At 38.4% G+C, this 10,680-nt stretch overlaps 1 pseudogene; it reads left to right on the forward strand.

Annotated features, from left to right (window-relative positions):
* Window positions 1-2,202: 2,202 nt before the first annotated feature.
* Window positions 2,203-10,385, forward strand: LOC114047234 (annotated as a pseudogene).
* The last annotated feature ends 295 nt before the right edge of the window (window positions 10,386-10,680 follow it).

A 10,680-nucleotide genomic window follows, 5' to 3' on the forward strand; every position in this document is an offset into this window, starting at 1 on the left:
CATTGAGAAATGGCTGAACAAACTATAGTCTACGAAGTTAACAATCAGTTAACAGTAAGGACAATCAGTTTACAGCAAGGAATGATGACTATGAAGAATTCAGAGAAACATGAGAAGATTAGCATCTACTAATGCAGAGTAAAATAAGCAGAACCAAATGAACACACATACACACACGCACACATGTGCACATATACATACACAGCTGTGCATGCACATGTGTGCACACATAAAGTGCACGCACATACATATGCAAACACACGTACACACATGCATAATTACTGAGATAACATGTTAAAAATCATTAAAAGGAAACCAAACTCTAAACAACTGGAAAAAAATAGTCTTGGACAACGGTTATAAAACATGCCTCCTTCTTGTCAGCAGAGAGGTAGGGAACAACTAGGGTAGAATGCTGTGCATGTTGTTAGATGCTGTCATGGTATCTAGTATTTTTACTTAAATTTTTATTCTTGTTGCTTGCTTGTTATAAATGTTTGAGAAAGGAAGTATTTCCAGAAATCACAAGAGGAATCAATAAAGCTCATTGAAGTAAATTACTTGGCCAATGACACATAGGTAGTAAATAACACAGCTGCCCAGGTCCTCTGTTCTTTCCAGTCTTAACATGAACATTCATTAGAGATTTGAAACCATATTGGGGGGGGGGTTTAGTTTTCAGATGAGAGCAGAGATGAACCCTTCTTAGTAGAGAGTGTGGTATAATGGAAAGTGTGTGGGATTTGGGGTCAAGAAACTTCAATTTATCTATCAGCTCAGATGCTTACCATCCGACCATTGGCAAGTCTTTTCACTTTCTGAGCCTTAGTTTTCTAATATGTAAGATGGGGATCGTATTACTTTTATGAAGGACTTCGTTGGGAAAAAAGTAGTACCATATGCCATAAAGCAAAATATTAATAGAGGAACAAAATCATAGAGATGGAATCAACCTTAGAGACCATCTAATCCAACCCCTTTCATTTTATTGAGGAGAAAAATAAAGTGGAAAAAAAGAATGAACCACTATCCTTGACCTCAAGGAGCTTATGATCTATGGGGAGGAGGAAGGAGGAGGAGATAAGATCTATTACGTCCCAGGATCAATATTTTAAATTGGCCACATAATCACTTTGAGGTTATCTTATGTGAGATCTGTCATCAACTCTAGTTTGTTACAGCCATAGGACATTCGAAAGTAGGTACTGTTCCTATGCTATGATAGCAGAAAGCTTATATCAATTTTGACTTTGTATATCTTTCAAATACCTCTACCTCCTTCTTGCTCAGAGCCTGGAGAAGTGCCCACTCTTTCCAGTTTCAAAAGGACACTAAGACAGCTTTTTGCTGCATGGTCTTCTGTCAGTCTACAGGTATTTATCTAACTCCCGCTATGTACTGAATATCATACCAGGTATTTAAAATCAGGTCTTTTTGACTTTAAGTTCATGACCATTCACCATTCACACTGCTTCTTATAAAAGTATAACATAACATTATAACATATAAATAATATAAAAGAAAAGTTACATAAAAGTATAAAATATAATGTTAAAAACAGAAGGGAACTTGAAATATGGAATGTATCAGAAAGGGAATGAGAACATAAAGCATGGCAAGCTATAACCTTAGAAGATATCTTGTTTCATTCCATTTTTATAGTGGATGACACAGTGAACTGGATAAGGGATATGACTGGACCAAGGTCTCATAGTGAGTTTGAGTTTGTGGCAGACCTCAGTTTTACCTTCCAGGTTTCCTGACATGTCTAGCATCCCACCTGCCCCCTGCCCCAGCCCCATGCCAGGAGCTGAAAGTCTAGCAGTGGAGAAGAAATATTGACACACGGAAAAGATTTAATGATATTACCAAGTGAAACTGCGGGAATGAGCTAAGACATGAAAATCTTCTTGTCACACTTGCCTAGTGTACCTTCATTGCTCCCCTACCTGAGCAGGGCAACAGCAATGATGTTTTTCTTCTGGTGTTGTGTTATACTCAGGAGCTGTTAGAACACCTCAGCTGGGAAATGACACTTCTAGCATGCTGGCCTCTTGCCTTGGCCTTTCTCTTGGATGGATCACAGGACACTTATTACTCTGTATTTCTTCCTGAAGGAATGTTTGGTGAAGTAAGCTGTGAGGTTTTTTTCGAACAAGCTTACAAAAGCTACATTCCTGATGAGTTGTGTAATGCCTTGAGATGGTTCTCCGGAACCTCTACCACCCCCATAGGGCCAATTCTGCCCCCTACTTGTTTCCACTGGTCACCCACGCTACAAAACGGGCTTCCATGTGGGGTTCTGACGTGACCAGCCATAATCTCAGCCAGACTTCAACCATCTGCTCCAGTGTTGCGGGGAAAGAGTGAGGATATAGTTTCCATCCATTTTGTGGCCCATATTACTGGAAACTTTCCTCTGAAAAGGAAAGGAGTTATTGGAATTCTGACTGTGTGTGACTAGAGTATGTCTCCCCTCCCCTTTTGGAGGAACAGGTGTGAAAAATTCATCATGTTTCCCCAGTGGGCTTGTTCAGACCTTAAAGATTGCCAGAATTGTGTTAAAAGCAAGAAGGCTTCTGTCTGGCAGAAGTACTAGTCGTCAGTCCATTTCCAATTAGCTATGGGAGATCACTCTCTTGAGTAGAGAATAAATGACCTGGGAAGAGAATATGCCAGTGAGGATAATACAGTCATCTTGACATCTCTGGAGAGTGAGACTGTGCCTGGTCATTTTTGGGGTCATGATGATTCCGAAAGTCAGGATGTCTATTTCCTGCTTATAGAGTGTCTATGTCTGATTCCAGGAATTGATGGATTAGATGGGATATGATCAGGAATGGCCACTGACTAGTCAAAGAACATAAAGGTTACAGATACCTTTAGCCAAGTTTGAGGTGCGGGTGGGGAAATTGCTAGATTCATAGGATCATTATATGTTAGAGATAGCAGAGACTTTCAGACACAGAATGTTAGAACTGGAAGGGATCCTGGTCATTAGGATATCAGAATTGTAAAGACCTTAGATGTCATCTAGTCTAGTAGTCTAACTTTTCAGAGGAGGAAACTGAGGTCCAGAACAAGGAAATAATGTTCAAGATCATTGGTAGTAAGCATCAGAGGTGAGATTCAAATCTAGGTCTGAATACTTTACGCCCAGTGTTCTTTCTACTAAATCATGCCATTTGTTGTTTCCCACACCCTATGTGGACCTCTCCACTTGGAGAAGTGCCCTTGTTCTATCACTTCTAAGGCTTGTTCAGAATTCTTTTCTTATTTTGACCACATCAGTTCAATTTAACAAATACTTTGAAAATGCTTATACCTTCAAAACAATTCCCTATTTCTTGTTCTCATGGTCATATATATAATTATATGTGGACTGTTGTCCACAGGGCACCATGTAATGGTCCATTCAAGTCTTCCTACTTCAAGTGGGATATATATACACATGCATGTATGTATGGGTGAGTGTGTATAGACACACATCTTGTATTTATTTTGTATGGGTTCTATATATACATATGTGTGGAAATAACAGAAAACAAAGGCTCAAGCTTCTGAGCATGTTGATTTATTAAGCAATGCATGCCAATTGCATAACAAATTGGGACGAGGACTCTTCAGTTTGGCACTGGACCCTGAATACAGGGAGAGACAGATTTTTATGCATTAAAAGAAAACAATTAACAGGATATAAACCAGTATACAAGATTAGGTAATCTGATTTCTAATAGGAAGAAAAATTAGGGGCTTTCCAAACTGGGAGGGGAAGAGTGAACAAGTACAATTCCCTGAACAAAAAAAAGAGGTGTCCCCCCAAGTGTTGAATTCAATTTAAAATCAAAAAAGGAAACAGTAACTGACCAGTATGGGACCAGTTTTCAGATTAGACATATGAGTTGCTTGAGTTGTATAACTGTGAGAAAACTTCTTGTATCAGTCTTTGATTTGACTGGGTTTCTGGTCAGCATAATCTAGGTCCTTAGTTAAGAGTATCTAAGGAGCAGGTAGAAGGGAAGCTAGGTAACTCAGTGGATAGACCATTGGGCCTGGAATCAAAAGAGTTCCATCTTCATGAGTTCAAACCTGGTTTCAGATACTTACTAGCTCTGTGACCCTGAATAAGTCACTTAACCCTGTTTGCCTCAGTTCCTCATCTGTAAATGAGGTAGAGAGGAAAATGGCATACCACTTTAGTATCTTTACCAAGAAAACCCCAAATGGAGTCACGAAGAGTCAGACATGACTGAAATGACTCAACAACAATAACAAACAACAACAACAACAAGCAGATGGCCTGGTTTCCCAGCCACTTGGGCCTAGGTTCAAGCAATGCAATAAAGTTTTCTCACAATTCCCATCATTGAATAAAGTTTTCTCACAAGACAGAAATTGGACTAGACCTATAATTGAATAGAAAGGGAATTGAGCTAGCTCCAGAATTGAGTCACAGGATGATTCATTAAATTCCTACAATTCCCTCTCTCTCTCTCTCTCTATCCCACTATATCTATATACATGTTAATGTGTATGCGTGTTATCTCAGTCAATGGAATGTAAGCTCTTTGAAAACAGGAATTGTTTCCTTTTTTTTTCTTTTCATCGCCAATGCCTACCATAGTGTCTGACATATTGTACAGGCTTTAATAAATACTTGGTGTGACCTCACATGTATAATTGAAATCAAATTGCTTGTCTTCTCAAGGGGGGAGCAGGAAGGAAGGAAAGAATTTGGAACTCAAAATTTAAAAAAAGAAGATTGCTAAACTCTTTTACATGTAATTAGGAAATATTTTAAGAAATAAAAAATAATTCTTAAAATGCTTGCTGATTGTTGATTGATCAAATTACTAATTACTACCATTAAATTACAAATTCAAATTCCCTTTCTATTCAATTATGGTTCTAGTCTTAATATAATGAGAAACAAGTTTAAAAAAATAGAAGCCTCTAATGAATACCTTCACTAGGTCTTTGGTGTTATCAATAATATAACATTTGCTTTTTGTTTTTGTTTCCCCTGGAAACTTTTGATTTATGATTTGAACATTGCAGCTGCCTCGTCACTCCCAGGTTTGGCCTAGATCAGGGGTGGGGAAACTGCAGCCTTGAGGCTATATGTGGCCCTCTAGGTCCTCAAGTGTGATCCTTTGACTGAATCCAAACTTCACAGAATAAATCCCCTTAATAAAACTTGCACCCAGTCAAAAGGATGCACGTGAGGACCTAGAAGGTCACACGTGGCCTCAAGGTTGCATGTTCTCCACCCCTGGCCGAGACTATCCCTAGTGTGAGTTTGGTTTTGTTGTTGATTTGGCCTTTACTTAGCTCCTCCATAGACTGATAGAGAAGGAAGGGGCAGTTTCTATCATAACTTCAAATCTCTCGATTTGAATCTCCACTGCTTTTCCAGTGCCTCCTTTTGGAAGGTAGTGGTATTATTAGTCTTTTTTTCCCATTGTGTTGCCAATAAAGGAGATATCATGGGGTAAACTTGGATTTGTAATTAGAAGACCCAGGCTTTACTCCTGGCTATGGCACTTACTAGCTGTGTGAATTCAAACAAGTTTTCCTTCCCACTCTGGCTTTCAGTTTCCATATTTATAAAATTGTGGCACAGGGCTAGGTGACCTTTATGAACTCCTCCAACTTTATCATTTTGTGGTTCAATTCAAATCCTTGATTACAATTTATTTTAATAATGAAAGAAAATGACATTTGCTATAAAAATCAATAAATGTAAGTCAATCAGACAGATGAAGCAAATGTGAGAGTGTCAATTCTCTTCATGATGTGAATCTATCAGAAGATTGGTACTTGTTAGGTCTGGTACTCCAAGAATTTCCTGGTCTATTTTTGACACTGTCATGAGGGAAAAATATAAGAATTTATTGTATATGTCATTAAAAAAAAACTTTGGTCATTGTCTAAGTCATGATGAGGAGAGATATTGAACTACCTTTGAATAAGTGAAGTTTCTATGGGGAAAGTTGGTTTGTCAATACTAGTCATTTACCTGTAGGCATTTATGATATATGGAAAGCCGTGGCCTGCCATTGGCCTTAGCGATAGTTTGTTGTGTCCCAGGAGAGGAAGCAGAGTCTTGCTAATCTGTTAATCTGTCATTGGCCTTATCTGAGTAGGCTCTGTCTTTTGTTTGGCTTTGTACAAGAACTGGGATAGAGGAAAGCAAAAAACATGCAATATGGATGTGACTGCCCATTTACTCTTAAATCCAAGCAACTTCTAAAACTGAATGACTTATTTAAGAGGAGAATATTAGAAGCCTCCCTTCCCTTAACCCCACAATATTATTTGGGGAAAGAGCCATTATGGGTCTCTTTGAATCCTGGAAGGTCATTTTCTTCAGCTACGTGCCACAGATGCATCATATTGCTAGATGATAAGGAATCAATGTGATGCAATGGAAGAATGTTGCATTTGGAGTGACAAGATCTGGGTTCTAATCCTGACTTTCCCAGTTACTACCTGTGTAACCTTGGCCAAATCACTTATCTATTGTGGGCCATAGGTTATTTTTTCCATCTATGAAATGAAGATGTTGCATTAGATGACCTCTAAGACCTCTTTGAGCTCTAACTTTATGATCTTATGATCTCTGAAGATATCAACAAGGTAGACAGCTGGGTAGTATAGTGGATATAGTACCAGGCCTAAGGTCAGGAAGATTTGAGTTCAAATCTGGCCTCAGACACTTACTAGCTGTGTGACCCTGGGCAAATCACTTAAACCGCAACTGTTCGCCTCAGTTTCCTTTTCTGTAAAATGAACTGCAGAAGAAAATGTCAAATCACTCCAGTATCTTTGCCAATAAAACCCTAAATGGGTTTACGAAGAGTCATACATGACTGAAATAACTGAATAACAACAGCAATGAGATCTCTGAAGAAAAATATAAACGATGTTTTGTCACTTGAAAAACTTGGAATCTTTGCAGGGGCACAGGAGTTACTTACAAGAAAAATGATAGCAGAATATGAGACCATGTATAAACAAGTGTTAACTTACGCAGTTCAAACTGTAAACACTATTGGAGTGAATTTAGAGAAGGTAGACATCAGTGTGTGGACTTTAATAGGGAAAGTAGGCTTCTAGAAAGAAGTCAAATGTGAGTGGGCACTGGAAGGATGGATAGGATCTGGAAAGAAAACTCTGTATCTCCTCACTCCAACTGCCCCCAAAATACAGTACTCATTACAATCACGTAGGTTATATTTCCAAATCAATTTTTGCACAAGAATGGAAATGTCTCAGAGCATTCTTTTTAATGGGAGGTTCTTTATTTTCTGGTCCCTGTGTGACTATCAATCTCATTTCCTGAACTTATGGAGTTGATTAAAGTAAGATATTTGATAGATTATTCATTATTAAGCAACTGCAAAGTTGAATTTTTAGAAAATGTCAAGGGAATGATCTTAGTCCAGTTGAAGGAGTAGTGACAACCATCAACACTGCAAAAATGGGTCACTCCTTCCTCTCTTCCTATCCCATAATCCTCTTATTGGAAGTTTTGAAAATGTTTTGCTTGACAGCCTTCTCCTTTATTGACACCCTTGTTGGAGAGCAAAGACATACACAGACTGTCTAAAGACAGTATGCTCCTAGAGGCTTTATAAAAATATTTTCTAAAACATCTGTTGTCTCACTGTTAGCATTTAACCCAACACTTAACATGGTGCCTTGCGCATAGTAGGTCCTTCATGGTGTTTAAGTCAATGGAATTTAGCAACAGCTGAAAATTCAGGAGTGTTTTTATGCTTATGAAACTTCAGAGCTGGAGAGGACCTTAGAGAATAACTAGTAGATATGAATGAGTGATTGAATAAATAAATGAAGGAAGGAATGACTGCTAAACTCTAGGGGCACAAATATAAAAAAAAAATAGAGATTCTCTCTGACCTCAGAGAGCTTATATTTTTGTGGGACAAAAAATACTCAAAGGGGAGTGATAGCTTCCTGATTAGGGCTTTGCTGGAATAGATTGGCACAACATATCCAGGAACAAAGGTAGAGTTAGTTTAATCACATTTCATGAGTCCAGAACTTAGGGAGAGAGGGAATAGGAGAAAGAAAGGGGTGTAGGATGCACCCATGTAGAGATAAAGCAACTAGTGTGGAGGATATAGCCAGAAGGGAAGCATGGCAGGGTCTTTTCCTAAAATAGTGGTCTGAAAGAGCCAGTTACAATTAGAAGAATAATCCCCAGGGTGAAAGTTTATCCAGAGTAGAAAGCTGGTTTGGAGGAGAAGGCCAGAGAGTTGGGAATGATCCAAATGAGACTTTGGTTGCAGCGGTAGAAAGAATGTTTGATGTAAAGTTTGAAAAGCATATACCATATAGTTTAATCCTCTTATTTTTATAGAAAATGAGACCTAGACAGGGAAAGTGACTTGCCTAAGCTCACAAAAATTTAAGTGGCAGATTGGATTTAAAAATGATATCCAATACTTTTTTCCCCTTGTCATTAAACCACAATGGGAGGCAGTGTGCGTGTATATGTGTGTATAATGTGTATATATATACATATATATAATATACATATACATTATATATACATATTGATATGTAATATATATTATATGTATTAAGAAGAATATTGATTCTAGAATTAGAAGACCTGGGTTCAAATCCTACCTACGATGCTTAGTACCTATATGACAATGGGCAAGCCATTTAACTCCTCTGGATCGTGTTTTTTTCTTCTGAGAAGACCAGAATAGATGGACTTCAAGGTCCCTTCCAGCTCAAGTTCTTTACAATTCACTGTGTTTCTACACCTGGGTTTAAATCTGTGATTTGCTATTTACTATCTAGGTGACTTTGGATAAGCCACTTCTCCCCTCTAGGCCTTGGTTTACTTATTTGTATCATAAAAGGCTTCTGTTTTGATAATCTCTAAAGTACTTACTTTAAGTTTTAACATTCTTGATGCTGTGAACCCATAACTTCAGCCTAAATGCAGTCTGTACTGTAGTGGTGGGCAGTATAAACAAATTTCTCCATTAAAGTGGCCTTGAAAAACTGTTTACTGAGCACCTGTTTTATAAAAAGGAATGTATTTGTCATGTGAGGAATACAGAAAAATATAAATATCAGTACTGGGACTCAAAGACTCAAGGAGACGAGACAAATGTAAAAGGATAACCAATGATGTTTAACAGCATCTATGTGGCAAATTAGAGCTTAAAATAAATGCAATAGAAAATCACTTTGAAAAAAAGAAAAGAAAATCATTTTGGGCAAGAAACGCTTCACAGAATAGGTGGTCCTTTGGGTCATAGATCTATAGATTTAGATTAGGAAGGAATGGAGGGAAAAGTTGAGGTCAGGCTCCTGGGAACCAGCTAAGTGTTGGGCCTTTCTGGGGTGCTTCACTGGGGCCAGAATGGCAGGTTCCACCATTGCCTCCCCACCCCACCAGTGTTGATTTTCAGAGCAAAAATAGATGTTGGAGTTGCTCATGGTGATTTAATCCAAATACGTAGGTAATGAACAGTCTCGGTATATGGCTGACATACGCATTGGGAGTTCGTTTGCTTCATGCTGTCTTGCTCAGCATTCCCTGCTTCAGGGTTCCTGTTGCTTGGACCTTAACAAATATCATATGCAACCTGGGAATGTACACCTTTTGAAACCCCTGACCAGGGTAAAACTAGGCTGCTACCTCACTGGAAACAACTGGACTGGGGAGTATGGTTTACTTCTTCACAATTTCTTGAATAATTCTATGTTTTATGGCAAGTTCCTGCACCAAGTATGATCCTAACCACTTCAGCTCCTCTCCCAAGTGTGCTAATTCCCCAAATGCCGCAACTGCACAGTGGTCGGATCTTTGGTATTAATAAGTACCAAATAGAAAATGTGAAACTGAATCATTCTGATCAGAATTTTGTGAGTACTGCTTTTCCTCCTGCTGTGCTGTTTACACTGCCACGTTCAATGGGAAGTTTTTGCATTCAAGGTCTAATACTTATACGCTATTTGGAAAAGCAGATGTTTATGAGAAGATCTCTCTCAGTATTTACCATATCTGCTAAATTTCTGCAGAAGTTTTCCAGGAGACACAAAATGATTAACAGTACAGTTAGAGCAGAAAAGCTCTGCACAATGACATAGGCATCTTGAGGATAGGAGTAACTTAGCTTATGATGAAGGGGTGCTATGTAGGAAGAGTTACCCCAATCAGTCACAGTCAAGTCAAAGTATGTTTATATATGGACCAGAATCATACTTTACAAAGGTCAAATGTCCTATTCCTAAGATAGCCAGATCTTTTTTGTTTTACAAATGTACTCTTTGTGTTTTCTGACTTACTGTTTTGTATCTAGACCTGGTCAGTTCTGGATGTAGCAGAGGACTGATGTGTCCTGGTGATGAGGAGGTAGAGAAGAGGAAGTAGTAGTAATAGGAGCAGCAGCAGCAGCAGCAGTAGTAGTAGTAGTAGTAGTAGTAGTAGCAGTAGTAGTAGTAGTAGTAGTAGTAGTAGCAGTAGTAGTAGTAGTAGTAGTAGTAGTAGTAGTAGTAGTAGTAATAGTAATAGTAGTTGTTAATTGTCTAGTAAAAATAACTTTTTCCAGCCATGGTACAAAGTAAGCTACTATACACAGCATCTCTCTCTCTCTCTCTCTCTCTCTCTCTCTCTCTCTCTCTCTCTCT

Source organism: Vombatus ursinus, unplaced genomic scaffold (genome assembly GCF_900497805.2).
Source record: "Vombatus ursinus unplaced genomic scaffold, bare-nosed wombat genome assembly UNPS02014786.1, whole genome shotgun sequence".
Classification (NCBI taxonomy): Eukaryota; Metazoa; Chordata; class Mammalia; order Diprotodontia; family Vombatidae; genus Vombatus; species Vombatus ursinus.